General features: G+C 39.1%; 1 long non-coding RNA gene across 3 annotated transcripts in view; it reads right to left on the reverse strand.

Moving 5' to 3' along the window:
* Positions 1-1307: 1307 nt before the first annotated feature.
* LOC139364136 (uncharacterized) overlaps positions 1308-23887 on the reverse strand; it is a 40572-nt gene continuing 17992 nt past the window's right edge. For all 3 annotated transcript variants that reach the window (XR_011625435.1, XR_011625436.1, XR_011625434.1), the window contains one exon: positions 1308-1601. This is a non-coding gene — a long non-coding RNA (uncharacterized lncRNA). The remainder of the gene's footprint in view (positions 1602-23887) is intronic.

The following is a 23887-nucleotide window of genomic DNA, read 5'->3' on the forward strand; positions in this document are numbered from 1 at the left end:
TTTGTAGGCTTTGTAGGATGGTTGCCCGAAACATCCCTGGTGCTCCCCAGCAGAGTGCTGTGGTCTGGGAAGAGGGAGCTGTGTGGTGAGTGGGTGGGCATCCCTCCTTGCTGTGTGATTTTCTGTTTAGCTAGCACTATTGCAGAGTCACCATTCATCCTATGTCCATCTCTTAGACCAGTGCATGGAGGTTTGAGAATATGCTGTACCATGTTGTTCTTTTGTTTATTTCACCAGGATTTCTTTACCTGTGCACAACACAATCTGAATCACTCACTCTCCTAAACCTGATAAAGACCTTGTGTCTAAAGCTTCATTTTCAGAAATGGGTAGGCAGGGACTGGCTTAAATGAACATGATTACAAACACTTTTCTTTTTCTACACCAAGACAGCCGCCTGCTACCAAGACTATCTTTTTTTGTGGTTTCAGGGCTTAGTGCTGGTTCATGTAATTCCATGCTGTGGGTGTTTACAGATACATGGTCCCAAATAATTCCTCATGGAGTCTCTGAAATGAAAAGAGCTTAATTGTCACAGGATTTTTCAAAGGCTTGAAGGTACAGTTGTATTTTTAAACCTTAAGGAAGGAAAATCTTAACAAGAAAAAAAATCTCTTAAGTGCCTAAATATGATTTATTTTCCCTATGACTTGCATTTCTCCATCTTCACTTCTACTGTCCAGAGTCAGGTCTTCCAAAGAGTCTTTGTTGGGATACCGCAGATACAGGACTAGACGTTGTCTGAAATGGGTCTTTCTGGGATATGTGAGGCACAGGCATCTATCTTTAAAGAACTGGTTACTGACGCTCACCCAGGCGACTGGGTAATGAAGAGTGTGATGGGGAAGAAGAAAGAGTAGGAGAGCCCTGGAGCTTGATGACGTCTACCTGAAGCAGGTGCCCCTGGATTTGGAATGCTGACTAGATAAAGGAAGCAGCTTTGCATTCTTTCTGTGTGCCTATTCATGCCCAAGTTTGTGTTTGTGTTCATTTTTGTCTTTGTTTGCATGTTCTTTCCTATCACAGTAATACCCTTAAAATAGTATTTTCATTTTTATAATGTTAGATTTATAGAAAGATGCAAAGAGAGAATTCAGCGAGTTTCATATGCTCTTCAGCTTCAGCTTCCTGTAATGTTAGTATCTGACATAGCCATAGCATATTTATGAAAGCTGAGAAACTGACAGGGTAAAAATAACTATTAACCGAATTAAAGACTTTCTTTATATTTTACCAGGTTTTCCACTAATGTCATTTGTCTGTTCGAGGATCCAATCCAGGATAGCACATGACATTTAGTTCTTAAGTGCATTACTTATTTATTACTGCCTTATAAATTACCACAAATTTACTGGCCTAAAAATGCATAAAGTATTATCTCATAGTTCTCTGGGTCAAGAATTGAGACATAGATGATAGCCAAGGCTGAGGTCTCAACTAAAATTTCAGCTGGTGAAGAAGTTATTTCTTAGCTCACATTATTGCTGTTTGAACTCAGTTCATTGCAGGCTGCTGGTCAAAGCCTGCATTTAGTTCCTCCAGGTGTTGGCTTCTCCCACACGCCAGAAGGCTCCATCAAAGCCATTGAGGGACAGAGTTTTCTGCAAGACAGAAAAATCACAATCTTATGTAACATGATCACCTAAGTGTCATCTCATCACCTTTGCAGTATTCTCTTGTTTACAGTCAACTCAGTTTCTGACCACATTCATGAGGAATTAGTATTCAAGGTTGTGTCATCCCAAGAGATGGGAATCGTTTACCTTCTATATCAGCTATTCTCCAGTCTACAATCTTTACTTAGTTTTCATGACTTTGACCCTTTTGAAGAGTACTGGCCGGTTGTTTTGCAGTGTCCCACAATATGGATTTGTCTGATGGTTTCTCATGATTAGACTAAAACTATGGATTAATCTTGACATACTTATCCAAGATGAAAGACAAAGAAAGCTGAACTTCAAATTATTCTTTAAAGCTATAGTTACCAAAACAGCATGGTATTGTTATAAAAGTAGACACAGACCAATGGAACAGAATAGAAAACCAAGAAATAAAGCCAAATGCTTACAACCAACTGATATTCAGTAAAGCACACAAAAATATAAACTGGGGAAAGGACACCCTGTTTACTAAATGGTGCTGGGAAAACTGGATAGCCACATGAATTCCTACCAATGCCTCTAACACCACATGATCTAATCCAGTATTGTGCAAATCACTGTGTCCATTCCTACTGCTTGTATGTAACCTCCCCCTCTAACCATAAACAGTTGGCTGCATTTACTTAATTATTTTATCCCAAAATACATGGATATTGGTTTCAGAATTGTTCATCAACACCCCCATGAGACACAACTCTATCAAGAAAGGTATAGTGCTTACATACACATCTTTTAGCCTTTAAACTTGGAATTTCCACTTACAAAATTATGTTACTCAGGTCAGCCTCCTTTCTTCCCTCTCACTCTCTTCAGTGAGGTTATTTCATATATTTGTAGTGTGGTTATAGTATTTTGTTTGTGTTACACCCTATGATCCCCTAACCTAAGTATTTTTTTAATTTGCATAAATATTTACTCACTGTGATACAACATTCTGCTGTATTTAAAAAATAGTATCATGTATCCACAATTACAGTATTATAGAGAATATTTTCACTGCCCTAAAGAAATCGACACATCATCTATTCAATCTTTTTCTCACTCCAGCCACTGGTAACCACTAATGTGTTTACTATCTCCATAGATTTTTCCTTTTTCAGATTGTCATATAAATGGAAGTAAACAATATTTAGCCATGTTATGTGTATGACATGAGGGAGGACTCCAACTTGCACCAGGGTATTCACTTGTCCCAGCATTATTTTTGACACACACACACAAAAATCCACACTGAATTGTCTTGACTACCTTGTGAAATCAATTTACCATCAATGTTAGGGTTAATTTTTAGATGCTAAATTTTATTCACTGATCTATATGCTTATCCCTATACAAGTGCCATAATGTGTTGATCACCATTATTTTCAAGTAAGTTTCAGAATCCAGAAGTGTGAGTTGAGTACTGCAACTTTTTTTTCTAGATTGTTTTGGCTGTTCTGATCCCTTATATTTCCATATGAATTTAAAAATCAGCTTGTCAATTACTGCAAAGAAAAGCAGCTGGAATTTGATAAGGATTGCATTGAATTATGGGTCCATTTGGAAAATATTGCCATCTTAATTGTATTAAGCCTCCTGATCAATGAGCATAGAATATTTTTTCTATTTAATTAGATCTTCTTTAATTTTTTCAATAATGTTTTGAAGTTTTCTGTGTACACATCTTAGGATTATTTTGTTAGGTATATTCCTGTAATCCTAACACTTTGGGAGGCCAATGCGGGCGGATCATGAGGTCAAGAGATTGAGACCATCCTGGCCAGCATGGTGAAAACCCGTCTCTACTAAAAGTACAAAAAATTAGCTGGGTGTGGTGGTGTGCAGCTGTAGTTCCAGCTACTTGGGAGGCTGAGACAGGAGGATCGCTTGAACCCTGGAGGCGGAGGTTGCAGTGAGCTGAGATCATACCACTGCACTCCAGCCTGGCAACACAGTGAGACTCTGTCTCAGAAACAAAAACAAAAACAAAAACACAAACAATCCAGTTACATTTTTGTTATTATTAAATATATAATTAAATTAGTATTGACTGTAGTCACTTTGCTATGCTGCCAAATACTAGATCTCATTCATTCCTTCTATTTTTTGTCCCCGTTAACCAACCCAAGCTCCCCACAACCCTCCATCTACCTCTCCCAGCCTCAGGTAACCATCATTCTACTCTCTATCTTCATGAGCTCAATTGCTTTCATTTTTAGCTCCCACAAATAAGTGAGAACATACAAAATTTGTCTTTCTGTGTATTTCAGGATCTTGCCAACATCCTGCAATGCAATGGTGCTCTTTCTTTGTTCCCAAGTGGATTGGCAGGTCAAGAAATAATAGACACATACAAGATAGTGGAAGCTGGGTCCAGGGGAGTCTCTGCCTTCTGGTCCCACGGTGCCACCAATGCACTGGATATACCAGCATTTATTATTAAGTTTAGTGAGGGCGGGGGTAGGTTAGTGAGGGATTTAGGGTCGTTTGATTATGAGATGAGATGGTCACATGGGGATGAAGTAATTCTTTAACATAACATCGGTATGCAGAAGTACAGTATACAGAGATAAGAGTTTATAATCTAGTGTGTGCATCAGCAATTTCTAACAGAGCCTTAAAACAGAAACACAATCTATCCATAACCCATGATTAGCAAGATACTATTCAACAGTAACAGTTGCAGCAAAAGCTGTTTGCAAACCATCAGTAGAAACAGGACGTGAAGCTAGACAATTGGTTAGACCAAACATTCTCGGAAAGGAGTATGCCTTAACCCTAAAGAGACCTAGAAGAGCCATGGCAAGATAAGGGTGTTTATAACCCTGTCTTAACCATATGAAGAGGCGCCCCTCATGCATTCATTTATAGGCTCTCCACAAGGGTCACATTCCATTCACAGAGCTATGAACATCTGCTTTTCTGGGATAGGAATCTTGATGACGATTGAACTGGCACTATTGGCTCATTCTGGCAGCCCAGCCTGGCATTGTCTTTACACAATCCTGCGTGCAATTTTGTATTTACAATAATCAGGAGCATTTCATCTTTTTTTTCTTAGCAGTAGTTTCAGGTGGTCTCTCTACATTTGTGCATGACTTTTTCACTTAACATAATGATCTCCAGTTGTAACCATGTTGTTGCAAATGACAGGCTCTCATCGCTTTTGATAGCTGATTAGCATTCCATTGTGTGTAGGTACCACATTTGCTTTATGCATTCATCTGCTGATGAACACTTAAGTTGTTTTCAAATTTTCGCCATTGTGCATAGTGCTGCAATAAACATGGGGGTACAGGTACCTCTTCAATATACTGATTTCCTTTCTTTTGGGCCAAGAACATACATTAGAGAAAGGTCAGTCTCTTCAATAAATGGTGCTGGGAAAACTGGAAATCCATATGCAGAAGAATGAAACTAGAGCCATAGCTCTCACCATATGCAAAAGTTAAATAAAAATGTATTAAAGACTTAAATTTAAGACCTCAAACTATGAAACTACATTGTGGAAACTTTAGGACATTGGACTGCCTAAAGATTTTTTGACCAAGCACAGTCAAGCAAAGCAAAAATGAACAAATGAGATGATTCCAAGTTAAAAATCTTCTGCACAGCCAAGGAACCAATCAACAAAGTGAGGAGACAACCCACAAATGGAAAAACATGTTTGCAAATGATCTATCTGAAAAGCAATTAATTTGTGCAAACTATTCATCTGACAAGTGCTCCGGAATATATTAGGACCACAAAAAACTCTATAGGAAAAAAATCTAATAATCTGATTTATGAATGGGCAAAATATCTAAATAGATATTTGTCAAAAGAAGATATGCAAATGGCAAACAGGTCTATGAAAAGGTACTCATTTTTCATTTAAAATGAGAAATGTGCAACTCTTCCTTTCACTTGAATATTTAGAGACAGTTATGGGGTTATTAATTGACCAAATTGTAATATTGTTGTATCTCCGGGAATAAGGGCCCAAGGGGAAGAAGAGAGACAGGGAAAAGGTCATTCAGTAGAGAACACACACAAGATTTATAGACTGAGTTCACTGTCTGTTGTTTGTTTGTTTTGAGATGGGATTTCTTTCTGTCACCCAGGCTGGAGTGCAGTGGTGTGATCTTGGCTCACTGCAACCTCCGCCTCCTGAGCTCAAGCAATTCTTCCACCTCAACCTCCCAAGTAACTGGGACTATACAGACATGGGCCACCATGCCTGGCTAATATTTTGTATTTTTGGTGGCGATGGGGTTTTGCTTTGTTGCACAGGCTGGTCTCGAACTCCTGAGCCCAAGCAATCCACCCTCCTTGGCCTCCCGAAGTGCTGGGAGTACAGGCATGAGTCACCACACCTGGCTAAATTCACTGTCTTATATGGGTTCCATTCAAGGACCACAATACAATAGTAACATCAAAGATCACTGAGCACAGATCACTGTAACATTAATAATAATGATAAAATTTAAAATATTTTATTACCAAAATGTAATACAGAGACAAAAATGGTGGAAAAATGATGCCATTACTGGTGGAATGATGAGCACATACTGGTGGGAAAATGATGCCTTTAGACTTGCTCATCACAGGGTTGTTACAAACCTTCAATTTGTAAAAATCACAGTATCTGCAAATTGCAATAAATTGAAGCATAATAAAATGTGGTATGCCTGTAAACCAGTAGTAAGATTGCTGGGTCAAATGATTGTTCTATTTCTAATTTTTTAAAGAACCTGTACACTGTATTCCATAGTGGTTGTACTAATTTATAATCCCAACAACAGTATAGCAGAGTTCCTTTTGTTTATATACTCACTAACACTTGTTATCTTTTGTCTTTTTTGATAATAGTCGTTCTAATGGGGGTGAGGTGATGTCTTATTGTGATTTTGATTTGCATTTTTTGAGGATTAGGAACGTTGAGCATTTTTTTCATATACATGTTTGTCATTTGTATGTCTTATTTTGAGAAATACCTACTCAGATATTTTGTCCATTTTTATTATTTTTTCTTTATTTCGATTGTTTTGAATTCTTTATATATTTTGGATATTCTAAGACATATTGTGTGCAAATATTTTCTCCCAGTCTGAGAGCCATCTCTTCACTCTGTTGATTGTTTCATTTGCTGTGCAAAAGCTTCTTGATTTGATGTAGTCTCATTTATGCATTTTTGCTTTTGTTGCCTGGGTTTTTGAAAAAAAATTAACTCTCACCCTTGTCATAGAAGTTTTTCTTTATATTTTTATTCTAGTAGTTTCATAGTTTCAGGTCATACATTTAAGTCTTTCATCCACTTTGAATTTATATTTACATATAGTGAGATATAAGGTTTTAATTTATTTATTCTACTGAGATTCAGCTTTTCCAACATCATTTATTGAAGTGCCCATACTTTCCCCAATGTGTGTTCATGCACCTTTGTTAAAAATCACTTGTTTATAAATGCATGGATTTATGTATGGTCTATATATTCTGTTTCCTTGATGTATGTGACTGTTTCTTGTTGTTGTTGTTGTTATTTTTTTTTTCTCTTTTGAGACAGTTTCTCTCTTGTTGCCAAGGCTGGAGTGCAATAGTGCAATCTCAGCTCACTGCAACCTCTGCCTCCCGGGTTCAAGCGATTCTCTTGCCTCAGCCTCCAGAGTAGCTGGAATTGCCAGCATGCGCCACCACACCCAGCCAATTTTGTATCTTTCAGTAGAAATGGGGTTTCACCATGTTGGTCAGGCTGGTCTCGAACTCCCAACCTCAGGTGATCCTCCCACCTCGGCCTCCCAAAGTGCTGGGATTACAGGTGTAAGCCACTGTGTCCGGCCTGTTTTTATGTCAGTATCATGCTGTTTTGGTTACTATAGCTTTGTAGTATATTTGAAAGTCACTACAGATTTATCCATCTTTGTCCTTTTTGCTTAATATTTCTTTGGGGTTTTGGAGTTTTTCACGGCTCCATATGAATGTGGGAACTTTCTTTTATTTCTGTTAAGAATGTGGTATTTTGATAAGGATTACATTGAATTTGTAGATTGATTGTTTTCAGTAGTATGGACATTTTAACAACATTAATTCTTCTGATTCACAAACACAGGTTATTTTTTTGCTGAATTGAATCACTTACCATTACATAATGACCTTCTTTGTTTTTTTTAAAGTTTTGACTTCAAGTCTATTTTTTTCTTGTATAAATATAACTGCCCCTGTTTTCTTTGGTTTACTATTTGGAATATCTTTCTTTCAACCCCTCACTTTCAGGCTATGTGTGTCATTACAGGGATGTGAGTTTTTTGTGGGCAACATATATATAGGTCTTTGCAGTCTGGCTTTGCCTGGTAACATTCTTCAACAGTAAGCCAGTCCAGAGGTTGTGGACACATCATTTGGTGTAGTGCCTAAACCCATGACTGCTGCAGCCATTGCAGTGCTAGGGGGCGCCTTAAGCCCAGGATGCCACAAGCTGGAATCCCATGGCTTCTGACTCTGGTGCAGCACTGAGCAGGAATCCCATGACCATTGAGGCTAGTGCAGTATTGAGGTGCACCTAATGCCCATAGCCACTGAGCTAGCACAGAACTGGGGTGTGCTTGGGGCCTATGGCTTCTGAGGTCTGCCTGTTTCCATGGACTATTTGGAGCCCAGTTTCACTATGATCAGTCAGTGGTGAAATGGTTTGGAACTTGAGTCCATGTTGCAGGGGCTACAGATTTCTGTCTGGCCCCAGGGTAGATCTAGAGGCTCCATTTGTGGGTACCAGCCTGGAGACAGGACCATGGGAGTCTGCTGTGCGCTGATTTTTACTGTGGCTGACTCAGTACTGGGATCCAAGATAACGTCCTACAGTTGCTTCCCTCTCTTTACCCAAAGTGAATGGTATCCCTTTCTGTACTGTGCTGACTGTTGTTGGGGAAGGGGTGATTTGGGTAATATAAAACTTTCTTTCCTATTCTATTCAATGCATCTTTTCTTAGTATCATGCTATAACCATGTACTATGATCTTTCATCTGTTTTCCTTAGCTTTTGTAACAGTATTTTTATGTGTGGGTACTTGTTCAAATTGATGTCTCTGCAAGAAAATTATCATGGGAGATCTATTCTGCCGTCTTACTCTGCCCTCTCTTCATGCCATTTTAAATGAAATTGTTTTTGTTGTTTTATTATCAGATTGTTAATTGCTAGTATATGAAAATATAATTGTTTTTAGTATGCTGAGTTTGTATACTGAAAAGTTTCTGGATTCATTTTTAGTTCTAATAATATTTTAGGGGATTTTTTAGGATTTTGTACACATACCACCTCATTGGCAGACAGAGATTCTTTGACTTCTTCCTTCCCCTTCTCAGTGACTTTTATTTGTTTTTCTAGCCCAATTGCCCTGGCTGCAACTTCCAGTACAATGTTGAATAGAAGTGGCAAGAGTGGACATCCTGGGGTAAGTATTGAGCCTTTCATGATACCATGTGCATTTTTTTTCTGGATGCCTATTTTGGGATGAGAAAGTTTACGTCTCTTTCTAATTACTTTCGTTTGTTGCTTTTTGTTTTCTTATGTTTTGTTTTGTTTTGTTTTGAGATGGAGTCTTACTCTGTCATCCAGGCTGGAGTGCAGTGATATGATCTCTGCTCACTGTAGCCTCGACCTCCCAGGCCCAAACTATCCTCCCACCTCTATTTCTAATTTATTGGTGTCTTTTTTTTTAATCAAAAATTGGTTTTGGATTTTGTAAATGCTTTTTTGCATTTTTTAGATGATCATGTAGTTTTCTTCCTTCATGTTAATATAATGTGTCACACTGTTTTTGTGCATTGAACCCAACTTGCATTCCTGTGATAAATCCCTTTGGTCATGGTGTATAATCCTCTGTGCATGTTGCCTAGGTTTGGTTGGCTAGTATTTTATCTAAGGTTTATGCTTCTATATGCGAAAGGTATATTGGCCTATACATTTTATTTCTTTAATGACTTCTAGTTGTGGTATCAGGGTACATTGTCCTCAAAGATTAAGTTGGAAAGTGTGATCTTATCTTCTGTTTTGTTGGTTTATGTGTTTATTTGCTTGCTTGCTTGTTTAAGAATTTCTGAAGGATTAGTATTAATATTTTAAAGGTTTGTGTAATTCATTAGTGCAGTTATCTTGGCCTGGGACTTTATTTATGGTAAGTTTGTCATTTATTATTTCAGTTTCTTTACTTGTCATAGCTCTGTTCAGGATTTTTGTTTCTTTTTCATCCAGTTAAGTATTTTTTGTCTTTCTGGGAATTTGTCTATTTCATCTGGGTCATCTAAGCTGTTGGCATATGATTGTTCCCAGTACTCCCTTATGTTCTGGCTTTATTCATGGGAGGTTGGTAACTTTACTGCCCTCCCAGTGGTGCAACTCTGTTGCCCTGCGGGCTCCCCATGCTGTTCACTCCCTGCAAAGTTCTGAATCCATACTTTTTAATACCTTTCTTCTATTTACTATGGGCTTTTCCTTCTTAGGTGACACAGAGAGGGTGAGGAATACTGTGATAAGGAAAAATTTCCCCTGTCAGCTAGGATGAGGTTTCTAAATTGTCCCTGGCAAGGTACTCCCACCCCCAAATGACTTTTTGTAAAGAAGGATCTGAGCATTGGAAGGAAAGTCCATGAAAGTGAAAGTCCCTTCCAAGACTGTGGTCCCAGGATTCTCCACTGTCATGCCAGTCCATACTCAGCTTCCAGCTATTGTAAAAATTATTATTAAGTGTTCCTACCCATTTCGGGCTCCATCACCTTCCGCTCCTGACCACAAGATCTCAGTAGCTATATCTCTTTGGACCTGCCTGTCTCTCCATATTTTGGGGTGCATACTTGTGCTATGACCCCAGTTCCCTGGTGGGTCCAATAAAAGTCATTTATTTTCAGTTCCTCCAACTTTTTACTGTTACAAGAATACGAGTGACAGTTTTCAAGCTATTTGCATGTTGGAGCTGAAAGCAGAGGTGTGGGATATAGAATTTGGGAAAATCATAGAAGTGGAGTGTCTTTCTCATTGCATTATATCAAGAATATATGGTGTCAACATGATTTTCACTGCTGCTGTTGAACTTGATCACTTGGTTAAGATGGTGACTGCCAGATTTTTTCTCTGCAAAGCTAATGCTTTATTTGTCCATCCTCTACATATTAGAAGCAAACCCATCCTATACACAAATGGAAGGGAGGAATTAGACTTCATTTTCTGGAAGAAAGACTATCAAGTAATTTACCAAGAATATGTTAAAACCACCACAATAGATGACATTTGGGGGAAGATATTTCTAGTCTTATAAATACCTTGTTTATCCCTAATGCATTGCCAACTAATTTCAACATTCATCAATGAATCTGGTCTTTGGTGATTTGTGTTATGGTGTTATCATGGTAATTTCCTAATTCCTTTTCTTTTTTATTATTTGGAATTCTTTTCTAAAAAAGATTTGCTCCTGCTTATCTATTTATTTATTGTCATATCCACATTTAACTTGAGATCTACACTCTTAACATTTTTTTTTTCCTTTGAGACGAAGTTTCACTCTTGTCGCCCAGATTGGAGTACAACGACACAATCTTGGCTCACTGCAGTCTCTGCCTCTCGGGTTCAAGCAATTCTTCTGTCTCAGCCTCCCCAGTAGCTGGGATTGCAGGTGCCCGCCACAATGCCCAGCTAATTATTGTATTTTTAATAGAGATGGGGTTTCACCATGTTGGCCAGGCTGGTCTTGAACTCCTGATCTCAAGTGATCTGGCTGCCTCGGGCTCCCAAGGTGCTGTAATTACTGCTGTGAGCTACCAAACCTGGCCTCTCTTAACAATTTTTCATTGCACAATATTGTTACCTGTAGGCTCAGTGTTGAACAGTAGATATCTGGAACTTACTGATCTTGCATAACTGAAACTTTATACCCATTGAATAGGAACTCCCCATTTTCCCCTCACCTACCCCGCGCAATCACTCTCAGTCATACTCTCTGATTCTATGAGTTTGATCATTTTAGATACCTCATACAAGTGCAATCATGCAGAATTGATCCTTCTGTTATTATCTCATGTAACTTTACATAGTGTCCTCAGGGTTTGTATCCATGTTGTCATTAATAATACAATTTCTTTCTTTTATAAGGCTGAGCAATATTCCATTTTATGTATGTATACCCAGAAGTAGGATTGCTGGATTATATGGTACTTGTATTTTTAATTATTTGAGGTACCTGCATACTGTTTTCCATAGTGGTTACATTGTTTTTCATTCCCATCAACAGTGTATGAAGGTTGTGATTTCTCCTTATTTTTTGCCTTTTTTTGATGCTAGCCATTGTAACAGGTACAAGGTGATGTCTCATTGTGGTTTTGATGTACAGTTAATTGATGATTTATAATGCGGTGCAACTTTTTATTTACCTGTTGGCCATTTGCATGTATTCTTTGGAGAAATGTATATTCAAATCCCTTGCCATTTAAAAATCAGATTATTTGGGATTGGGAAATTCTTTTTTCTCTTAAGTTGTAGGAATATGTTGTATATTTGGACATCAGTCCCTTATTCAATATATGGTTTGCAAATATTGTGTCCTCTTCCATAGATTGTCTTTTCATCCTGTTTACTTCGCTGTGCAGAAGTTTAGTTTGATGTAGTCTCACGTTATTTTTGCTTTTGTTTTCTGTGCTTATAGTGTCATATTTTAGAAATCTTTGTCTAGATCAATGTCATGAAGCTTTCCCCTTCCTTTTACTTCTAAGTGTTTTATAGTTTCAGGTCTTATGTCCAAATATTTATTCTGTTCTGAGTTGATTTTGTATATAGTGTAAAATAAGAATCCAATTTTATTTTTTATTTTTTTGCATGTAGATACTACATTTTCTCAACACCATTTGTTGAAGAGACTATATATTTTCCCAGTTGTGTATTCTTGGGACCCTTGTTGAAGATTTGGACTGTATATATGTGGGTTTATTTCTGGGACATCTATTATGTGTCTCATTTCTTTATTTATTTGATTATTCAGTTGCTTATTTATATCACTATGGACTCATTGAGGTTTGCTTGCTGTTTTGTTTTTGTTGGTTTAGTACTTGCTTACTTACAGACACTGCAAGATGCTTCAGCAGTATCTTGCATTTTTTTCTGCCTTAGCCCTAGAATGAAATATTTGTCCAAGTAGCTCTGTCTTTTGTTTTTGTTTGTTTTTAATTAGAGAATGGTATTTCAAAACTAGATGTGCTTGTTGATACTGTAGTGTTTCTTGGCCCTCTCAGCAAAGAAATCTAGGAAACATATGTGTGTACTTATGTAAGCCTATATATCTGTATTTATATCTGTATCTTTCTATGTCTAAATTTATGTAGGTATATAGGTTAAAACATAAACATATTTATGCTAATATCTACAACTCTGGTTCAGGACTGAATTCATTCTAGACTTTCACCTTGATAACTTCTTTCTTTGACAATAACAAAACTACTTCTGAGCTCAAGATTTTTGTCATCTTTTTTTTCTCTGCATACACACAGACTCATTTAAATCCACCTTCATTTATCTTCCACTGCTGTCTAGCTTTTTGCCACTGTGACTTGGGTTGGAATACTAGGTTGTTGGACAAGGTTGTAGGAAACATCAGACTTGATCATCTGTTTATAGATATAAAATTAAAAGCAGATTGGAACTTGGCAAAGGGTGAGTTGAGAGCTTAAAGGAACAAACACACTCCACGAAGCCTTAGAGGCTGTTTGATCCATTCTCAGGTATGTTTGTAGTGACTTTCATGGTCTGAGCCTCTGTCCCCAGGAATATTGCTGTGGTGGAACTCAGGCAAATGCTAGTAACATGCATGTTATTGAGCACCTGTTTTGTAAGTGTTGAAACTGAACTTTCTGGGGAAACGTAGCGTCCAATTCACGTACATTTCCTTTCTGAGAACAAAAGTGGAAACAGTCGTTGGAGTGGGCTGACACCCTGGGAAAGGCTTTGTGGACCTTCGTGACCTCATGGTATGCATCCCCTCCAGTGGACTCATAAGGTAACTGACCCTCCTGGCTTTCCTCCTCACCCTCCCGCTGAACTCATGCTTCCTCCTAGCCTGGTTTCTCTTGGTTGCTTTGGGAATGAACAGCGCATAGCCTGACATAAAACCATGTACCATGTCCACTTCTTTCTCCTTCCACATTTCCCTTTTGGTTGAGGGGCACTGGTTTCCCCTGTAGATGTGACAGTGGCATGAGCATACACACTTAATAGTAAATGACCTCACGTGTACCCTGAAATGGAGATGGGCACTGGCAAGCAATGATACCCGAGGATGGCTCATGAATAGGACAGCTGGAGCCCATGAAGTGCTATTATGGGCCCTGAGGTCTGAGTTGCACCTGGACAGCCTCACTCTCAAGGATTAGGCTGGTGTTTGCCAGAAGCCTCTTTATGCTAAGGGCTGAGGCAAGCTGCTAAAGGCATGTTACGTGATTTATCATGATACAGGATTAACTTTCAACATGCAATGGTCATCAAAGAAATCAGTGTCTCTGGTGAAAACTCACTTTCAAGTCTAATTTTTGCTACTGAGAATAAGTTCGGTAACAAGTAGTAGTTGGTAGAAGATAGCATGACAGGGGTTTGGAGAAGAAGAGGAACACGTGTATGGCTGGGCTTGGAAAAGTCTGCATGAAGCCTGCACGTATTTTGGGGGGGAAACCCCAAACAAGTCCTCTTTGTGCCTGCAGGCTGCAGAAGGCTGTCACGGGGCCTTCTCCCTCTGCCTGCCCCTCCATCTGTCTAAGCCTATGGCCCTTTCTCTCTCCTTTTTTAATTTTGTAATAGCTTTATTGACATATAATTCACATAGCATGCAATTAACCATTTAAATCCACAAGCCATACAATTAACCATTTAAATTCACATGCTATACAATTAACCACTTAAATTTACGTATCATACAATTAACTATTTAAATTTTCACATCATACAATTAACCATTTAAATTCACATAGCATATAATTAGCCATTTAAACCTAGAGATTTTGAGTATATACACAGCAGTGTGCAATAATCACAACAATCAAGTCAGAATCAAATTTAAAACAAATTTAGAACATTTAGAATAAAAAGAAACCCCCTACCCTTTAATATTATTCCCTAATCCCCCATCCTTCCTAGCCCTAAGCAATAAGTCTACTTTTTCCTCTTTATGGATTTGCCTATTCAGAACATTTCATATAAATGGAATCATAAAATATCCGATCTCTTGTGAGTGTCGTCTTCCACTCAAAAATGTGTTTTAGGCCAGGCGTGGTGGCTCATGCCTGTCATCCCAGCACTTTGGGAGGCCAAGGCAGGTGGATCATGAGGTCATGAGTTCCAGATCAGCATGGCCAAGGTGGTGAAACCCTGTCTCTACTAAAAATACAAAAATTAGCCAGGGCTGGTGGCGGGTGCCTGTAATCCCAGTTACTTGGGAGGCTGAGGCAGAAGAATCGCTTGAACCTGGGAGGTGGAGGTTGCAGTGAGCCGAGATGGTGCCCCTGCACTCTAGCCTGGGTGATAGAGCAAGAATCCTCCATCTCACCAAAAAAAAAAAAAAAAAAATATGTTTTTTTCAGGTTCATCCATGGTGTATAACATGTCAATACTTTTTCCCCCCCCTTTTTGATACAGGGTCTCACTCTGTTGCCCAGCTCACTGCATCCTCTACCTCTTGGGCTTAAGTGGTTTTTTCCACCGCAGCCTCCTCAGTAACTGAGCCTCCACACACCTGTAGTCTGTACAGGTGTATGCCATCATGTCCAGCTAATTAAAAAACATTATTTTGGTAGAGACAATGTTTCACTATGCTGGCCAGGCTGGTCTTGAACTCCTGGGCTCAGGCACCTCACACCTCGGTCTCCTAAAGTGATGGGATTACAGGCGTCAACCACTGCACCCAGTCTTCATTCTTTTTATAGTGAAATAATATGTATGTTTTCGTGTATATACCACATTCTACTTATTTGTTCATCCAATTTCTTGACATCTAAGTTTTTTCCACCTTTTGACTATCATAAATATATAATATAGCTGTGAAAAAAAAATTTTTTTTTGAGATGGAGTCTCTCTCTGTCCCCCAGGCTGGAGTGCAGTGGTGCGATCTCAGCTCACTGCAAGCTCCGCCTCCCGGGTTCAGGCCATTCTTCCGCCTCAGCCTCCCGAGTAGCTGGGACTACAGGCGCCGCCACCACACCTGGCTAATTTTTTGTATTTTTAGTAGAGACGGGGTTTCGCCATGTTAGCCGGGATGGTCTCGATCTCCTGACCTCGTGATCCACCTGCCTTGGCCTCCCAAAGTGCTGGGATTGCAGGCATGAGCCACTGTGCCCGGCCAGCTGTGAAAATTTATATACAAATTTAGATGTGGTTATGTTTTCATTTCTCTTGGGTCTATATATAAGAGTGGAATTGCTGAGTCAGATGGTAATTCAATATTTAACTTCTTGTGTATATATACAGAAAACTGTTTTCCAAAATGAAGTTAAATATTGAAAGAAGTTTTCCAAAATGGCTGCACAATTTTACAGCCCACCAATGTACAAGAATTCCAATTTCTCCACACTCTCACCAACACTGGTTCTTATCTAATTTCTTACCTTACATATGTGAAATACAGCCTCTTTTTCTGTGGCTTTTCTTTACCTGTCTACAGTATCTCCCCTTGTTCTGAAGCACATTCACATGTTTTGAGAAGTTAGTCTCCTTACCGTTCCCATGATACATCATGTTTATTCCTAGCTTTATTTCTTTGCCCATGTTGTGCCCACAGTTGTTTTTTTTTTTAGATTGTGGTAAAATATTCATAACCTGAAATTTACCATCGTAACCATTTTTAATTTCACAATTTATTATGCAACCATTACTGCCATCCATCTCCAGAACTCTTTTCATCTGGCAAAACTGAAACTCTGTATCCTTTAAACAATAACTCTAATCCCTTGGTCCAGCCCCTGGCAACTGCCATTCTACTTCTTCTTCTTCTTCTTCTTCTTCTTCTTCTTCTTTTTTTTTTTTTTTTTTTTTTTTTTTTTTTTTTGAGGCAGGATCTCACTCTGTCACCCAGGCTAGAGTGCAGTGGCCTGGTCATAGCTTACTGCTGCCTCGATCTCCTGGGCTTCAGTGATCCTCCTACCTCAGCCTACCCTACAGGCACACACTACCACACCCAAATAATTTATTTATTATTTTTTTAGTAGATGTGAAGTCTCACTGTATTGCCCAATCTGGTCTCCAACTCCTGGGCTCAAGTGATACTCCTGCCTTGGCCTCCCAAAGTGCTGGGATTGTAGACTTGAGCCATAGCACCTCGCCTCCAGCATCCTACTTTTATATCTATGAATCTATTTCAGGCACCTTGTATAAGTGAAATCATACGATATTTATCTTTTTGTGATGGGCTTATTTCACATAGTAACATGTCTTTAGAACTCATCCATGTTGTAGCATGTGTCAGTATTTTCTTCCATTATACAGCTGAATACTTTCATTGACCTGTTAATTCATCAATGGAGATTTGGGTTACTCCCACCTTTTGGCTATTGTGGAGAATGCTGCTGTGATCATGACTATACAAATATAACACTGACACCATTATTTCAATTATTTGGGGGTATATATCCAGAAGTGGAATTCCTGGATCATATGAGAATTCCAGTTTTAATATTTTGAAGAATCACTAGACCGATGTTTAGAGTGCCTTCCCCATTTTACATTCTCACCAACAATGTACAAAATTTCCAATTTCTCTACATCCTTACCAACACTTGTTATTTTCAGTAATTGGTATTAGATGATGTCTCAGTATGGCTTTCATTTGCATTTCCCTAATAATTAGTGATGTTGAGCATCTTTTCCATGTACTTGTTGACCATTTTAACATCATCTTTGGGTCCTTTTATACTATATTTGGGTCCTTTGTCCATTTTCAAAGTGTTTTGTTTCTGTTGTTATTTTATTCTAAGAATAGCCATACCTGTGAGGGTTTGCTGAAAAATTATCTGAAATGAGAGTTATGTGAGCAGCCATTGAATTGAACAGCCATGTGAATAAGCACATGAACAAAACACATTGAAAATGGACAAAGGACCTGAATAGACATCTCCCCAAAGATGGATATATACCCCCCAAATAATTGAAATAATAGTGTAGATAGTGTCCATGGTGTAGATACAGCATAAAGGATAATGTGGGCAATTAGTTGCAGCTAAAATTTCAAGAGAATGATTAAAGACCTATGGAGGTGAGAAGATGTAAGGAAATGTGAATCACGATAAATATAACAACTACAATTTGCCTGATTATGTAAATCTGTGCTTCACTACCTGATGGATTCTTTCTTCTTTCAAAGATTTTTGGAGGCGAAGATGGGGACCAAGGCTGTTCAACACTATGGGATGTTCCAAGCAAGAATAATTTAGGAGGAAATTTTTATCCAGGCTTGTATTTCTGCATTCCACCCTCCCACACTGCAACAAATCTGGTAGCAGTCAAGTGAAGAGGGAGTGCAGAGATTGGTAGACCTCAGACCCCCCTTTCTGTTTGGAAGGCCTTTGCAAAGTCTGGGCAGTGTTCCCTAAGCACTGCAGGGATCTTTCTAGGGTCTCTGTCTCTGTGACGAAGAACACTTAAGGAATTTGGGGGTAGGTGGGTTATGGTGGCTAAGTTTATAGAGTAAGGGAAGGTTTTCCCATAACAGCATCTTTCTGCCTATGTTCTCCATCTAAGCTTTGTAAGTCATTACTTGATCAGTCCTTTAGTGGTCAATGTAAACATTGCTCCATCCTCCATCCACCACCAAATAACTAGTGGGCTTCAGTTTTATTGGGCCAATTTAAATTAAATGAGGAAATAGAAATCTAATTTTCTGTTATTTAAGAAGTAAGGTAAATAGGAAGCCTGAGTTTTTCAAGAAGTGAGTCAAGAGCCTAGAAAATATAAGCACACTACAACCCATAATAAGGAAAAGTTGCATCTTAAGAAGAGCTTCTCTGACCTGAGAAAACTGAGTAATTCTCCCTCTGCAGTAGATCACATTTGTATTAGTCCATTTTCATACTGCTGTGAAGAAGTACCCAAGACTTGGCAATGTATAAACAGAAAGAGGTTTAGTGGACTCACAGTTCCACATGGCTAGGGAGGGCTCACAATCATGGCAGAAAGCGAAGGAGGAGCAAAGGCATGTCTTACATGGTGGCAGGCAAAAGAGTTTGTGCAGGGAAACTGCCCTTTATAAAACAATCAGATCTCATGAGACTTATTCACTATTGCAAGAACAGCACAGGAAAAATGCACCCCCTTGATTCAATTACCTCCTGCCGTGTCCCTCCCACGTATGGGATTGTGGGAACTACACTTCAAGATGAAATTTGGGTGGAGACACAGCCAAACCACATCACCATTAAAACATTTTTTCTTCTCTTCCTGGGCCATTTGCAAAGAGAACTTTAATGCGTAAAATATCCCACTCAACTCCATGACACCTTGGCCACATGAAGCTCTCAGTTATGAGGTGTGTTCCAGTTATTGATTGCTGTGTAACAAGCTATCCCAAAAGAGCAACCACCTTGTTATGCTCATGGATTCCGTGGATATGAACCCATATAAAAACTTTTCTGTGCTTCATGATGTCTGGAGCTTCAACTGGGAAGACACCAGTGGTTGAGAGTAAGTCACATAGTTGGGGGCTGAAATCATCTAGAATTCCATTCTCTTGTATGTCTTGTGCCTGAGCAGGGATGATTCAAAGATTCAAACTGTCGCCAGGAGTCCTTCCCTATTCATGTGGTTTGGGATTCCTCACAGAGTGGAATTCAGGTGGAATGTTGCACATGGTGGCTTAGATTTATAGAGTGAGTGTCCTTGTGAGCAAGGCAGAGCAGAATACCTTTTGTGACCTTGATTCGGATGCCACTCAGCATCCCAGTCATCCTGTGGAGCAGTCATAAGTCCACCTGGTTTCAAGAAGAGGGGCATGGACTCCACCTCCACCTCCACCTCTAGACAGAAGTAGTGTCAAAGCATTTGTGGCCCATTTTTTTTTTTACGACCATCACAAGTTTCAAAAGAACTAAATTTCCCTTAGTGGAAATAGTAAAGGGAGGGGAAACCCTGCTATTTCACAATTTAATATATTGCCTATGAGTGTGCATTTTTAATTGACATATCATATTCTGTGATTTTTATTGTGTACAACATTCTTCTTTTAAGCATATATATCTTGTGGAATGGTCAAATATGGCCAATTAACAAATGCATTACCTCTCTTACCTCTCTTACTTTGTGGTCAAAGCACATAACATCCACTTTCTTTACTTTTTTAAAGCATACTATCGTTAACTATAGTCACCTTGCTGTTGAATAGATGTCTTGAAATGTATTCCTTCCATCTAACTGTAATTATGTACCCTTTGACCAGTATCTCCCCATTCTCCCCTCCTCTGAGCCTCCTGTCTCCATTCTCCCCTTCCGCTAGCCTCCCAGCCTCTGTAATCACCATTCTAACCTCACTTCTATGAGATCAACTAGATTCCAGATATGAGTGAGATCATGAAGTATTTGTCTTTCTGTGTGAATATTAGTTCACTTAACATAGTTTCCTCTAGGTTCATCCTTGTCACAAATGGCAGGATTTCATCTTTTTTACTGCTGAATATTATCCCACTGTGTATATGTACCACATTTCTTTATCCATTTGTCCACTGATGAACACTTAGGTCGATTCCATTTCTTGGTTATTGTAGATAGTGCTGCAATAAATATGAGAATTCTGATGCTTCTTAGACATACTGATTTCATTTCCTTTGGATATATATACCCTGTAATGAGATTGCTGGATCATAGGGTAGTTCAATTTTTATTTTTGGAGGAACCTTCATAGTGTTTTCCATAATGGCTGTTCTAATTTACATTACCACCAACAGTGTGTAAGAGTTCTTTTTTTTCTACACATACCAGCATTTGTTATTTTTTTTTGTCATTTTGTTAATAGCCATTCTAACTGGGTTGAGGTGATATCTCATTGTGGTTTTGATTTGCATTTCCCTGATTATTATTGATATTGAGCATTTTAATATACATGTCTGCTATTTGTATGTCTTCTTTTGAGAAATGTCTATTCATGTTGTTTGTCCGCTTTTAAGCAGGTTTTTTATTTGTTTGGGCTTGCTATTGAGTTGAGTTCCTTAAATATTTTGGATAGTGACCCCTTGACATCGTATGTATAGTTTGCAGACATTTTCTACCTATCTGTTGGTTGTCTTTTCATTCTGTTGATTGTTTCCTTTGCTGAGCAGAAGCTTTTTAGTTTGATGTAATCCCATTTGTCTCTTTTTGCTTTTGATGCCTGGGTTTTTTGGGGTCAAATAAAAAAAATCATCGCCCAAACCAATGTTATGTAGTTTTTTTCCTCTGTGTTTTTATCCAGTAGTTTCATAGTTTCGGGTCATACATTTAAGTCTTTAGCCCATTTTGAGTTGATTTTTGCATGTAGTGAAAGGCAGGGGTCTAGTTTGCTTATTCGGCCTGTGGCTGTTGATTTTCCCAGAACCATTTATTGAAGAAATGGTCCTTTCCCCAATGTGTATTCTTGGCACCTTTGTTAAAAGTTGAGTTCTGCATAAATTATTTAAATAAGAATTAGGAAGAAGGGAGCAGGTTTAGAATGCTACAGTTAATATAATAACGTTTATTTTGGTGGTGTTCACTGTACCTCGTGATTATGGATTCTCTATAGGACATTTCTTGTGGAAGGTAGAGACAAGAGCTGGGGAGTTTGCTTTATTGTTTGGTCGAATTGACATAAGCATGTTTGATGTTTTAAAACTTGTTTGTTTTGAGAATGCTGTAGTTTCCATCAGCCTTTTTGTGAGCAGATCAAAATGGTCATCCATGCTCAGCCAGTTTTCCTTGTGGCCTGTATTCTGCGATGGGTGCACTGCGTGACTTTTGTGATCGTAACCTCTTGTCATCACACTGTTGGAAGAACTTTCTATCTCTCTTTTTTTTTTTTTTTTTTTTGAAACAGAGTCTTGCTGTGTCCCCCAGGCTGGAGTGCAGTGCACGATCTCAGCTCACCGCAAGCTCCACCTCCTGGGTTCACGCCATTCTCTTGCCTCAGCCTCCCGAGTAGTTGGGACTACAGGTGCCCGCCACCACATCCGGCTAATTTTTTGTATTTTTAATAGAGATAGGGTTTTACCATGTTAGCCAGGGTAGTCTCAATCTCCTGACTTCATGATCCGCCCGCCTTGGTCTCCCAAAGTGCTGGGATTACAAGCGTGAGCCACTGTGCCCAGCCAGAACTTTCTGTCTCTTGGCATGAAGCCTTCTGAGCTTGTTGACCTCATTCTCTGACTTTTTTGTTATAATTTCTAAAAATGATGACTCTAGGCCATATGTACATTCACTTTCACTGCTCAACTATCCCCATGGTTTGAAATAATATTAGACAGAATTTGTTTAAAATGATAGACTACATGCTGACCAAAGGTTCTAGTAGAATAATGTTGAGGGGGGGATAAAAACAACAAAAAGTTTACCATGAAGGTCATAAGTTTAGCAGTCTGGGTCCCTGGGAAACCGTATAGCATAGAAACCCCTACCAATATGTGTAGGATGTGTAATGTGAGAAAGAAATGAACTAATGTGGTGTTAAGCCACAGACCCTTTGGGTTAAGTTTGTTACCACAGTATAACCTAGTCTAGTCTAATGCAGAAATCACTACAGAATTAGCATGCTACAATTACATGAAAGCGAAAATGTATGATATTAGCAGTGGCGGGGCTGGCAACAGAGACACTGATATGTGAGCCTAATGGATGGATGGCTGTCTATCTATCTGTCTGTCTATCAATCATCTATCTATCTTTCTTTTCTTTTCCTTTTTTTTTTTTTCTTGAGACAAAGTCTCATGCTGTCACCTGGGTGGGAGTGCAATAGCGCAATCTCAGCTCACTGCAGCCTCCGCCTCCCAGGTTCACGTGATTCTCCTGCCTCAGCCTCCTGAGTAGCTGGGATTCCAGGCACATACCACCATGCCCAGCTAATGTTTTGTATTTTAGTAGAGACAGGTTTTCACTATGTTGGCCAGACTGGTCTTGAACTCCTGACCTTATGATCTGCCTGCCTCGGCCTCCCAGCACTTTGGGAGGCCAAGACGGGTGGATCACAAGGTCAGGAGATCGAGACCATCCTGGCTAACATGGTGAAACCCCGTCTCTACTAAAAATACAAAAAATTAGCCGGGCGTGGTGGCAAGCGCCTGTAGTCCCAGCTACTCGGGAGGCTGAGGCAGGAGAACAGCGTGAATCCAGGAGGTGGTGCTTGCAGTGAGCCGAGATCGCGCCACTGCACTCCAGCTTGGGTGACAGAGCGAGACTCCATCTCAAAAAAAAAAAAAAAAAAAAATAGAGAGTTAAGGACTGTATCTTAACCAATGGATACAATCTTTTTGAAAAATATTTGTCGGTTTCTTATAAACATGCAATTACAATAAGAATCAATAATCTAGTTATTGATCTAATACAAATGAAAATATGTCTGCAAAAATACTTGTTCACAAATATTCAGAACCATTTTATTCCTCATAGCTGCAATCCAGATACAACCGAATGCTGTTCACCTGTGAATATAAATATAAATGCTGTGAATAGATAAACATATGGCGTGTATTCACACAACCAAGTGCTGCTGGGCAGTAGGAAGGAGCTGCTGCTGACACATGCCATAGCACAGATGACTATTCAAGCGCTGTGCTCAGGGAATGGAGCAAGAATCAGGATGTTTACTCTGTGATTCCACTTCTGTGAAACTGCAGAAAAGACAAACTCAGAAACTATGGTGACAGGAACAATGCTCAAGAAGTCATAGATTCCAGTGAAATATCTGGGACTATCCCATTGTTATACAAAGTTATACAACATTTTTACGTGGGCTGAGGAGGGGGACAAGCATGAGTGAACTGAATGAGGAGACTCACGCCCTGCCAGAATGTCCTTTCTTCTCTCTCTTTTTTTTTTTTCAGGAGTCTTTACTCACGTTTTACCCTCTAAGATCACTGGGTAGGATCAGAGGTCCTTTCCAACAAGCTCGTGTATACCTCCACCTTCTATATTTGTTCTTGGCATATTTACCCCAAATATCACATACACACTGCCATGGAAAACACTTGCTTCGAAAGTGCTATTTTTTGGCCGGGCGCGGTGGCTCAAGCCTGTAATCCCAGCACTTTGGGAGGCCGAG

Source organism: Macaca nemestrina, chromosome 7, assembly GCF_043159975.1.
Source record: "Macaca nemestrina isolate mMacNem1 chromosome 7, mMacNem.hap1, whole genome shotgun sequence".
Lineage (NCBI taxonomy): Eukaryota > Metazoa > Chordata > Mammalia > Primates > Cercopithecidae > Macaca > Macaca nemestrina.